Source organism: Callospermophilus lateralis, chromosome 4 (assembly GCF_048772815.1).
Source record: "Callospermophilus lateralis isolate mCalLat2 chromosome 4, mCalLat2.hap1, whole genome shotgun sequence".
Taxonomy (NCBI): domain Eukaryota; kingdom Metazoa; phylum Chordata; class Mammalia; order Rodentia; family Sciuridae; genus Callospermophilus; species Callospermophilus lateralis.
The window spans coordinates 95,628,703-95,642,063 of NC_135308.1; the positions used below are offsets into that span (position 1 = coordinate 95,628,703).

Here is a 13,361-nt window from a genome sequence, read left to right on the forward strand (position 1 = left end):
AACCTAGGCAGGCATCATGGGTGTTACAGTATTTGATGTTACAGTATTTGACTTAGACCTGGGAGGGGTCAGTTGTCCTTAAACTTCCCTGGACATGAGGGCCATCTGGGGAGGTTTAAAAACTTCAAGGTGAGATACCCCCAGCAGGCAGTAAAGACATGGGGGTCCCAGAAGAGGGAAAGAAGATTAAAGAACCAAACCTTGTTTGGTAGTGATCAAAAGTTGGGCTCAGGAGAAAAAGAGTAAAGACAGAAAAGTCAGCTTTCATCTGATTTTTATATAGTCTTGCAGGTCAGGCCAAGAATTTTGGAAACATATTTAGCCATCTTCTCTCTGCTCAAGAACAATGAGGCATATTCAGTCACAACACCTGACTTGCCGCTGCAGGAATGTTAGAATTTCCTCCATAGTACATGACTTCCCTCTGTCCATGCTCACCCATTCGTTGGAAACTTAAATTTGAAAGAAAGCAAGTGTAGACACATGTTAATACCTCACAGGTTCCTTATTCGCTCAGATACAGGATCCCGGCTGTTATATATGGCTATGATCCACAAACGGTAGTACAACTGCTGTGTGGGATTCCCCTGGGTTACAGCCAGGAGGGGTCACCAAGGAGGCAGCAAATCTCTCACACACAAGGTGAAGCAGCCACCCTCAGCTCTCATCTAGTTCAGCAGGATGAGGGACCTGGGGCTCACAGCTCTAGAATTAAGTTGCTGTCACTGTGGCTTGCTTTTCTGTTTTGTCTTTGTGTCTCTGCTTTTTTCTCTTTAAGAGTGAGCTTGGGTAAAATTCTTATCATATCATGGATAATAACAGGCTGAAACAAGTTGGATAGGTTCAAGGATGCACAAATAGAGAGAGAGATGGGTAGGTTTTTTTGAAGAGGGCTGCCTTATCTAGAAGGAAATAGCTCAATTATAGGCTAGCATTTTGTAAGACTGAAGATAAAATTCTGCAGACTTTAAAAGAAAATATGTTTCACTGCACTAATTCAGGAACTTGAACACAGCACCTGAATCATAATTTTCTGCTTATTTTTAAAGTGAGATTTTATAAAGCACTGTTTCAAGTAGGTGTGTGTTTTAGCATTAAAAGACATATATTGCCTCACAGCTGACAAGAAGTTCAGCACTTCCTGACAGGGCAAGACCCACAAGCACAGTTGTAGCTCTTCTGCAAGGGGAAAAAAAAATGCTAATAGCAACTGAATTTCTCTTCCTGTGCTGCTTCCTCTGTACTAAAGTTTAAAACAGTGGACTTTCCCGGTGACCCCTATGGGATTCTTCAGTTCCTGCTCTCCACTGAACTCCAGTGAGGCAGGACCTCCAGCCCTGCTACCTGGTTCATTGGAATAAGAGAAGATTCACCTCAGAAAGAAAGGGACAGCTATCTCTTGATTTTTCTCTGTGCCTTTCGTGACAAGGTGCATCATGTGACTTCAAAAATATCACAATCGTTATCTTGTTTATTCATCCTTTACATTTCTATTATCAGATTTTATTTAAAGGCTTTCTGTGGGTTGCAGAAGAAGAAATGTAATCCTCTCTGATTCAGCTATTAAGAAGTTTATTGAGACCTCTGATCTTGAGCTCAGTTCTAGAAAAGAAGAAAGAGAGGAGAAGAAAAAAGGTCCTGCCTTGGCCCATCTAGCACTGGAAGAGACAAAATGATAAACCATGAACTAGTTAGAGAGAGCAAATGAACACTGAAGGGAGGGCTACTTGCAACAGCTGCAGTATGGGTTCTGAAAAAGTATCCATCATGTGTACTGGTGTGTTTCTCTGAAACATCAGATCGGACAAATGAGTAGGATTTAATTTCTTGGTAGTGGGAAGGAAAATGAGCAAAATTATAGAAGAATGTTCCAATGACAAAATGCAACCTTGCTGTGGCAAAACAGAAAAGTACACAGATTTTCTGGAGGGGGAGAACAAGGCCAGCCAGAAGTCAGGCCCAGGCTTAGAGGATATTGCAGAAATTTAGGCAGATGGTAATTTGGACCTGAACTGAGGTCAGAGTACAACATAGGAAACAGGAGAAGACCAAATGGGATCCACTGGAAAGCTCTGAGGATCACATAATGTTTCTAATCAAAAAGGAGATCATGCAGTTTCATGTACAGCGAAATGTTTTCCTCTGGTTTCAGCATTTTCAGCAGTTTTTATCTTTAGAAATGCGTTTTGACTTTACAAGTGCATTCTTATGCTTTTTGTCTTCTCTCACTACATTTTTCTTTCTTCCATAGATGAAGTGGAGCAGGACAATCATCACTGTACTTATTTTGAGTCTGGACTAGTTTGGGTTCCAAGTCATCTGGAAGTGAACCCTTTCAGTTCAGGATGTGATGCCTTCCTTGAGGAGACTTTTTAATAATCGATGCAGGTCAGTGGAGTTAGTAGTGGGAATAGTGACCCCCACCTAAGACTCTGAGAAGAAGTAAGTCATTGCTACCCCCAGAAAGTCCAGTTCTGCTGGCAGAAAACTGGAAGTTGAGGTTGCTAGGACGACCAGGTAGAAATGAATGGTGTGGGCCTGCTTCCTCTCCACTAGTTTAAAAAATGTATTGTCTTTTCTGCTACAAAGAAAGATAGGCACACACACACACACACACACTGCAAAGTGTGAAAGAACTCAAAATCGGTGAACTCAAAATTAAATGAGCCGATTTCAGTTTCAACCCTGCCCCACCAAACTCACATACACGGATTTTTTTAGTTTGACGAACCTTGTGACTTCTCCTTGTTTCTTTTACTGATTTCATTTCATCTCATCAGTATCATAACAATTGTTATGATAGGTGGTTTATAAATGTTTTCCATGTGATAGATACTGTAATCAAGGAAACAGAAACTCAAAGCACTGTCCAGTGCTGGGAATTGGCTAGTGTCTGTTCCAAGACTGACCTGGAAGTAGAAGTTCTTCATGCCTACTCATACCTACCAGTGGTACATAGGCTCAGGTAGAGCCATGCCATAGGTGGCCATCCCTGTAGCTGGCAATGGCTTGGCCTTCATAAATTTAAAAATTTAAAAATGTAAATAAAAAATAGACAGTCTGGATGCATCAGCTATAACAGGAATTGTTGGATTTCCTATAGCTAGTTAGGTTTTCTTTTTAAATATTCATTTTATACTAATGTGGCAGAGTACTAAAATGGCAATCCCAAATCTGACTTTTTTTAACTCTTGTAAAAATGTATTATTCATATAAGTAGGGAAAGTCATTTACTTCTTTTTTGCCTATATTGCGTGTGTGTGTGTGTGTGTATGTGTGTGTGTGTGTAGGTTTTCATAGAGCAGGTTAGATCTTTGTGAGCTAATCTGTAGTCTGAGTTCTACTGAATCGCGTTCTTCTTCTTCAGAATATCTTGTTAATGTTCTCAAATAACCCAGTCAAAAGGATAGAGAATCTCTGCCTAACCTCTTTCTAAGGACTTTTCAGAGTGCTTTACTTTATGTAATATATGTATGTACTTTATGTAATATATATATGTACATGGTTATTTTTAATGGATAATGACATTGTCACATAAGTATTTCATAACAATTAAATATACCTACAAGTTTAGAAAACTATATTCAGAGAAGTGAAGTGATATGGCTAATAACTGGATGACCCAGGATTGAAATCCAGGCTTTCTGTTCCTATTGCAGGAGCTGTGCTGTCAAAAACAAGCAACTGACCCCTTGAACTTACCTAGCTGTAATGGTAAAACTATGAGAAGCAATTCCCCTATAACTTCCTTAATCATAGCTATAAAAACATTAAACAACTTGGTATTAAGTTTGTTTTAAGAATTGGTTCATATCCTGCCAAAATTCATATGTGGAATCCCTAAACCCAGTACCCCAGGATGTGACCTTATTTGGAAACATGGTTATTTCAGATATACATAGTTAAAATGAGACCACACTGGAGTGCAATGGACCCCTAATCCAGTATGAGTATTCTCCTTATCAAAGGGGGAAATTTGGACACAAAGACATGTGCATGCATGAGAAAAGCATGTGCATTCTGGGTTTTGTTGTCACAAGTCAAGGAAACACCAGAAGCTAAGGGAAAGCCCTAGAACCGATCTTTCCTTTGCACTTTCAGGAGAATATGACCATGCCAACACCATGGTTTTGGGTTTCTGGCCTACAAAATTGCAAGACAATATCTGTTGCTATAAGCCACACAATTTGCAGTACTTTGCTACAGCAACTCAACTAACACAGTAAGAAATGGAGCAACAAGTACAACAAGACAAAATAAACTATGACACCAAGAGCTTAACATTTTCCTCTAAATAGCCATGTTAATTAAGATCACCTAGAGAGCAAATTCTTTATTGACTCAAACACTTTGATAAAGATAAAGAAATTTAGTGTGATCCTAAAATTGCTCTAACTTGCATCACAGATTCAGTGACTCATGTTTGAAAGAAATGATCATGTCATATAGCTCAAATATCCATCAGATACTTGAGTATATCTTCAACATTGTATCAACAAAGTGAGTTTTCAGACTCTACTTGGATATAGCTGCTAATTTCCAAGGTAACCTGTGCTATCTTTAGCAACTCTGATGATTAAGATATGACTTTTTATTCAACTGAACTGTATGTATAGATTTCACCCATTTGTTATAGTTCAGTTCCTTAAAATAAGAAAGAACGGATCTAATTCTCTTTTCACATATCAGTCCTTTGAATATTTTCACGTTGTCATATCCTTTCTGAGTCACGTAGTCCCCAAACTAGCCTTCGAGTTCTTTGAACTACTACTTTTATAACATAGTTTGGAGTTTCTTAACCTTGATGATCATTTCCATCAAATGTGTTCTAGTTTATTAGATCTTTTTTTCCCATGGAATACCCAAAGCTTGGTTCTGGTCACAGAAGTACCACTTAGTATAGAATTAAACACATCATTTTTTATACTATACCTCAACAATTGTACCCTGGTTTTGGAGGGCATTAGAGTATGCAGTAATATTTTTACTAGATTTAATTTAAAATTAATTAAAAACTTTTCATCATATTTTTCTCTAGACAAGTTGTGTGAAGCTAAGCTCTGACATGATCACAGGTGCCATAGAGGCTTGTAATAGGAGCCTGTGAGTCGCAGCATGAATGAATGAACACATGTCTGCAGATACTAATGCATCCTTCCGAAATTTTCAGTTTTGTTGTTTTTTTTTTAATCCCCAAAAGAGAAACTTATACTTTATTTTTAAATTCAGTCAGAGTATAAATGCCTTCTTACCAATCAAGATTTCTACCTTCCATCACGTATCTTGTATACAAAAAAGATTTTTCTTAATTTTGCAAATTGCTTCTAACCAAAACTAAAATGGCATGAGGGAAATAGACATATTAAGACTTGTTTAACAATAATGTGCTCTGTTTTCCAGAAAAGTATTTAGATCCTCTACTTTCTTCATCTGAATAATGGTGCAAACATACTATGTGGTGTGTGTAGGTGTGTTAGCAAGTTCAGTATACATGTGAATATGCATATTTTCAGAGTCATATCATTTGGATTTCAACCCTAATGAGAAAAGGCTATAATTAGTCCCTTTTTTTTTTTTAGTAATTATAGTAATATCATAGTAGTTTCTGAGATCAGTTTTCTGCGTACATGCATAAAACAACCCCAAATTTTAACTTAATGTAAAGGAAGAAAGAGTGTGAGCTGCATTCTATTTCCATTTTCCCAATGAATTATTCAATCTCCTAAAATAGTCGTGATATCTTGTGTAGATATCCTATATGCAAAAAAATAAAAAATAAAAAAACTCTTCTCCTTGACTCACAGGGACATTAGAGGGCTGATGGAGTGTATTTATAAAATGCTAAATGAATTAAAAGGCAATTGCGTTAACAACAACTTGAATGTTGTATGTACTAGGAAATATCACTATTTTGGATTATTTTGTAAATAAGTTGTTTCACAAGAAATATTTCAAATAGCTTGAATTCTTGATTTGACATGCATTAGTTCTCTTATTAGTTGCTTTACTACTGAGTTTATTTAATTATCATCATTTTAAGGAGGATGTTTCATGTTAGCTTTTTCTTATTAAATGAAACATAAGTAAATCTTCAATTTTCTGTTTAACTATCACAAATTTTAGTGACATATATTTTTTTAGTGACATATAATCAAGCCACATTAATCAACTAACCGTACAGCCCATATAATGATACTGAACCTGATTGAAGGGCTTTCATGTTGTCTTTGTTAGGGCTTTGCTAAATTGCTGAGGCTGGCTTTGAATTTTCTATTCAACTCTTCTGAAAGAAACCAGCCTGATTGTTTTTTATATCTCCCAATGGAAAAATCTAAATTTTGTGTTGAGACATGACATTCTCTATAAATTATTCAAATGACAAAAATGAAAAGTGAGTCTTATATAGTAGTTTGGGAGCATCTTCCTATAGGACATTGCCTGTATTGTAGAGTATTCTGATATATTATGGGACTCCTTGCTATTTAATATTGTTCTTATTATCATGTGTTATTTTCAGGGAAATCCAATTTTAAATAAATTCTATTCTACTATTTCCATAAGTTACTCTTAATTTAGGAAGCAGAATACAGTTTGTTCAGTTTCATTTAATATATTGACATTTTCTCTATTTTTAGTTATATCCCAGCCATTTTTAATAGCCTTATAAGTTTTCATTTCATGGCTAGACTTATTCCTTAATATATTTATTTCCAGTTTTTTCTCTATTGTAAGCAATGCAATGATGAACAAGAACAAAATTTTAAGGAAAACAGAAAATTATGGAACCTAGGAACAACTTTCACATATCCTGGAAAATGATAAAAAGTGGAAAAATCTGAGTGATTCTGGGGACAGGTTTAGGAATATGATACTTAAAAAGAAAATGGGTACAAGGAGGGAAGTGAGAGAACATCGAAGATGTACTGTACCTGCCATTAAATCCTTCCCAGAATCATCCTTCTGTTTGTTGGCAAAGGTGCCCTGGCTCTAACAAAAACATGAAAGACCTGTCAATAAGACTTCACTTGATCTGAGTAAAAAATACATGCCAACCTATCATTGATATATCCTCTGTTTGTATTAGTGATATTTTGGTTAACCGTTTAGAAAATGACAGCTTGAAATTCCCAAGGTATGTTCAGAAATATTTTATTCTAATTATTGAAAATAAATACATACTTGAGAATATACTTCAAATAAAAATATATTAATTTGATGCTGAAACAGCATAATGCCAAATACTTTATAATCTGGCCTGTAATCCCAGTGGCTAGGGAAGCTGAGGCAAGAAGATTGAAAATTCAAAGCCAGCCTCAGCAATTTAGTAAGGCCCTAAGCTACTTAGCAAGAACTTGTCCCCCCCAAAAAAAAAAAAATCAAAAAGGCTGAGGATGTGACTTAGTGGTTAAGTGCCCCCCTGGGTCTAGTCCCTAGTACCAAAAAAAAAAAAAAATATATGGCTTCTATTTCTACCTCTGCCTTCAAACTAAAAGAAATGATGTATTCTCTCAGAAAAAAAGAAAAAAAAACCCTGCTAAATCTAATGACCCATTTCTAGTCTTTATTTTTGCTGACCAACCTGTTCCATTTAACCCTAATCACCATCCTTGATAGTTCCACTTTATGATTACGCCTTCTGCCCTTGGATTCTCTTTTACTTCTTTAACTGCTTTCTCTGTGTCCTATTTTTAATCTTCTATACTTAGGGTTCCTCAGAATGCTATATTTTACCTGATTCTCTTATGTTCCCCTTTTTCTGTCACTTCGCAAAATTATCCATTTGTATTCTATCCCAAATGCACATTATCTCCTAACTTCATTCCAGATCCCCAGGCCTGAATTTCCTGCCTGCATACCTGACTAATCTGCAATTCTCTATTTAACCAATACTACAAACTTGGAATATCTAAACAACACATTTTCCCCCAAAATTGCATTCCCAATTTTTATCGCTTAAACTTCTTTAATTACTTCTGCCTTCTTAAGAATTGGATCCCCTGGTATAGCTACATGGTTAAGAGAATATAGTCTTTACAGGAGTCAAACTAGGGTTTGGATTCTGTCCTGCTTCTAGTAGCTGAAAGCCCTTGGCACATTTCTTAACATCGCTTGCCTCTATCAATCAAAATAGGAATGTGTAAAGAACAGTTAACTGGCACAAATTAAGTGCTAAATAAATTAATTATTGTTTTTCTTTTGTATGTGGTTTTCATTTGTCCCTCTTCCTCCCATGAGAACACAACTGTTATCTAGGTTTCATTGTCTCTTACCTAACAATTACAATAATATACTAATTGGTCCTTTTTCTTTCAATCTCTCTTCCTGATAACAGTGCATATTTCATCAACTTCTTCTCTGAAATATCTGTCTCATAATTCCTTCATTCAGAAGCATCTGGTGTCCTACCTCACTCCAAAGTGACAAAATCTAAACCCCTTAGCATGTGACTTATTGTAGCTATGAACAAACAGTTGAATAGAACTTTAGTGATACTCATTGCTGGAATAGAATTACTATGAGTAAAACCAATTGACTGTAGCATCCAATGTCAGAAACGAATGGGGCCCTAGAACTTTAGTAGCACCACAAAATTAGGGCAGATATGAACAAGGAGCCATAAAGTGCCCTTTCATAAATGATCACAATGAAATAAGTTTGTCTATAATCAGTCCCCACCCATCCTCCCTGTGCTATACCCCGTCATGGTCTTTCAGACAATCTGTGCTTCCATCAACCAAACCATCTCCATCATTCACACTTTGACTCCATTGAATGAACTTCCCGTCAACTGAATTTACCAGCTCTACTCAGATAACCCCAAGGTGGCAAACTCAGTGGCAGTTGATGGCAGGGTAATTAGAACCAATAATTTGAATAAGAAAACATCAGAGAGCCTTGGATTAATAATAGATACAATCTGAAGTTTCATGTCATGATTACTTAAGTCCTTAGCTCAAAGTTTCTCTTAAATTGCCTTCACAAATACCATTACTTTTGAGTATATTTGAGCATATTTCAACATCAAAGTCAGAGATTCCCATCTTTATTTGTCAGTCTGTCTTTCAAGAAGCTGTCAGTTGATCGGGGAACCACAATTCCATTCCCTGGGCTGGGTTGTTTCCATGATATATAACATAAGCTCAACTTACAATTTACAAATTCTTTGTCTTTCTGAATAAGCAAAATATTATTCAGATCTTAAATGAGTCTATGAAACTTTTCTGATAGGACCATGACAATTTCCAGAGTGTCAGATCTAGCTTAACTTAATTAGTCTAGAAACATTTCTCTTCTGATACTGCGTATCTCCAGGCTAGATAATAATTTTCTTGAAGATATTTTTAATCCCTCTTCTTCAGCAGTCTTATTCAGAATGTTCTACCAAATGACTACTATATTCTTTCTGATGCATTTATGTTTTTATATTATCAAAAAATTCATCCCATTTGGTTGCCACCCATTATGATTCTAGTCATACGCAGTTTACCATGTTGTTGGGAAACTGATTGCAAATTTCTTATTGTTCTCATGTGAATAGCAGATGCTGCTATGAGCTCACAGTCTTTATTATCTAAGTCTGATTCAAAGGGGAGAACTTTTACAAAAACTTTACATGTAAGTTCCCAGTAATTTTTAAAAAAAAAAATTTTTTCCTAATTGCATCACCTGCACTTTGCACCATTACATCATAACAACCTGCAGGTAATAAGAAACAGCAGGAAAAAAGACTGATAAATGTTAGCCTTTCAGAGACTGTGTGTTCTTTTTGAAATCCCAGAACAGATAGCATTTCAAGTTAATTCCAGACATTTTAATATTTTAGACTTCCCCTAATATACCAACATGTAAATTCAATCTTTTCCTTTAGCAATTCCAAATTACTTAAACTTCCCACATCATATTAGGAAAAAACTATCAAAGGGTCCACAAGTACTTTCATATGCCATACAGAATGTTTTCTAAGGTATCCACAGCAGTTTGCAGGCCAAGCAAAGGACATAGATGAGAATCTCTAATCACTGCTTAGCATTTAAAGATTAAAACAAGGACACATTTTAAAAATATGTGTACTCTTCAGTAAAGCTGACCTTTACTAGTCCTATAAAGTATAGGAGATTGAAACTTTCTGGCTAAATGGAAGAAAAAATAGGTAGATTATATATACTTTTTTTTTAACTTCAGAAAACAGAAGATGAGCATGGTCTAAAACATTTAAAATCTGGAGAGGGATAAATCCTCTGAAGGCCACTTTCCTGAAAGCATGGGAGAGTACAGAATCTGGCTGGACTTTTGCAGACTTTTCTGAAGAGCAGAGGAAACAAGTAGAACAATACACAGCAACCTTAGTCATATGACAGATGGAAACCATAAGAGCTGAACCCTAGACACAGAGCTAATTCTTCTTGGCTGCCCTGATCCCCTGGTGAGACTGGCTGTATTCACAGAGGAAGCAGTAGTGGAAGCTGGAGGTGGATTGAGAAAGGCACAGAAAGACTTCCATTAACTCATGGAGTTTATAGCCTGAAGCAATGCTAGAGGAACAAGTCAATAACACACACAGGAAATCCTAAAGTTATTCAAAACCAGATGTAAGCTGTAACTTACCAAAATGTCAACTTAGCCTCAACCAAACTCAATTCCTGATTGTCTAAAAGTGGTTAACCTCTCCCTAGCTATCTAAGAGAGCCTCCATCTATTAGATGCCCTATCTTACTCCAGTCTTTATGATTCTTCTAAACACAATGTCTCAGCATTTTAAAAAAATCATGTGTGTGTGTGTGTGTGTATGTGTGTGTAACATACATACATAAATGCTGGGACATTATGTTTATACATGTACATATATACTTATACATACACACTTATGAAATAAGTCATATGATCTTCCCATCATCAAGAGAAAAAAAAACTGGGTTTTGTTTGACATTCAAGGCTAGGTTTTAATGGATCAATAGAAATAGTTCCTACGAGACTCAGAGGAGGTTGGAATTTATAAGAAAGCCTTTTAAAAGTAACTGTGACAAATATGTTGAATAAATTAATGGAAAAGGACTATGAAATAGATTTGAGGTGCAGAACTGCATAAGAGAAATGGAATGAAGAAAAGTTGGAAGAAGAGGAGAAGGAAAAGAAACATGGGTACTATAGAACGGAATGAGAGATATCCAAAATGAACATGGATTTAATGATACACTGTTCACCAAAGGAAAAAAGGATCTGTGAACTCAAAGACATACTAATAGAAATTATTCAAACAGAAGCAAAGAGATGAAAGATAAAAACTGAACTTGGTGACTCTGAACATGGTAACTGTTAATAATCCCCCAAGGCCAGTGGTGCCTGACCTCAGGGAGTTCCAATATACCAGGTCCAGCCACTCACTCCAAAACAGAATCAAATGGCAAAGTTATGGTAAAGTAGAAAAGAAATTTAATATTCAGTATAGCCTTATGAGGAAGACAAGAAGACTGGTGTCTTCAGCCCTGTCTTCGGGGTACATGGCAAAGTTATGGTAAAGTAGAAAAGAAATTTAATATTCAGTATAGCCTTATGAGGAAGACAAGAAGACTGGTGTCTTCAGCCCTGTCTTCGGGGTACAGACAGGAGCTTCAGGTTTAAATAGGGAAAGAATTTCATTAATAGGGAGGGTCAAAAGGTATGAGTAGTTAAGCACAGTGCGTCAAACTGTGGTCTGTTTGGCTGCTATCTCAAGTTGGATTCTGCAAGGTCCTAGAGAAGTTGTTATTGCTTGAGGAGGCAATTGATTTCCCGTCATGAGATAATTATACCTGTGTAGAGGAGCAGCCTCAGTTTCCATCTTGGGATAATTGGTCCCAATTAGGGGAGCAGTCTCATCATGGGGTGATCTTCTGCAAGGCTCTGGAATCTAAAGTGACTACTAGAGAAAAGGATAAGTCAAAAAGGCAGGATAAGTTTCTTCAGTTTTGAAGCACTGACTCTGTACTTCTATATGTCCTAGGGGCCCACAACAAGATGTTTTTAAAAAGCCGGCAATTGATAATCTGTTGATTACTATGTCCCTGCAAATACTGAAAATGCCTTAGTTACTCTTATCTTGGTGCCTTCAGTCTTAAAGGGAATTGAGATAGATTAGGTAAATTTAGGACTAAACAACATACTATTACCAATTTTTAGACAGATACTTCTTAGATGATTAACATGTTTTCAGGCAGAGTTGAGAGGGAATCTGACCCAAAGTTTACAGCAGAGAAGAGAGAGAGACAAAAGGAAGGCGGAGATGCCAATTTATCCTACTGTTAATTACCCATTGGATATCTGAGTCCCAAGTGAGGAACTGGTACTTTCAGCAAAAAACTTTCTGACTATAAAACCCTATGACAAACAGTGCATAAAAAATCAAATGGGACAATACCAAAGAGTCTAACACCTGTGTATCTGAAATCCCAGAAAAAGAAAAACAGGGGAAAGAACAGAGCAGAAGAAATATTTGAACAAATACCACCAAGAATTTACAAAATTGAGCTTAAAAATATCTATTTAAATATTTAAAAACCTTAGATTGTACAAAGCAAGATGAATGAAAAGAAAATGATAACTAAAGGGGGGAGGGAAAGAGAAACTACTGAGAACTGAAGTGGAGCTAATTACATTCCATGCATGTATCAGTATGGCAGGGTGAAACCCACTATTATGTATAACTATAATGAACTCACAAAAACATTTTTAAAAATTTGGTATAAAACAAAATAAAGAAAAAATCATTAAAGTAGCCAGAAAATAGAAAAGTTATATTCAGGAAAATCACAGTAAGAATAATGAATGACTTTCCCTTAGAAACAATGACAGTCAGAAGATAATGGGATGCCATCTTTAAAATGCTAAAAATAAAAACCTGTTAACTTAATATTTTATACCCACAGTAGATACTATTATTACCTACCTCACAAGGTTTATGAGGCTTCAGTGAGTTAATATTGCTATAATTTTTCTTGAGAAAAAATTCTTAAAGCAAATGGACCATATCAGTTTAATGTATATGGTAGTTATTTTCTTTTTCATACTTTTCTACAAACACAAACTCAGGATATTATTAAAACAGGACAACTTAGTAAAAGATACGCTTCAGAAGAACAGGGACTTTGTTAAGGTCATTGTTCTATCTCAGTGCCTGGATCATCTATAAATTAGCTCACAACATGGATATGTGAAAATCTTTTTCCAATGGTAATTTATAATATATGTGAATCATTTATAATATATGTGACAAGGGAAAAAAAGAAGAAGAACAATTAAAATTTGGACCAATTTAAATCTTAAAAACTGAAATAAGGTTGTTTATATGAAAAAAAAAAAGTTAATTCTGCAAATGCTTATATCTG

General features: G+C 35.9%; 1 protein-coding gene across 1 annotated transcript in view; it reads left to right on the forward strand.

Annotated features, from left to right (window-relative positions):
- The first annotated feature begins 2,372 nt into the window (after nucleotides 1–2,372).
- Far2 (fatty acyl-CoA reductase 2) overlaps nucleotides 2,373–13,361 on the forward strand; it is a 92,309-nt gene continuing 81,320 nt past the window's right edge. The window contains exon 1 of the mRNA XM_076854242.1: nucleotides 2,373–2,388. The gene's annotated coding sequence lies outside the window, so the exon portion shown is untranslated. The remainder of the gene's footprint in view (nucleotides 2,389–13,361) is intronic.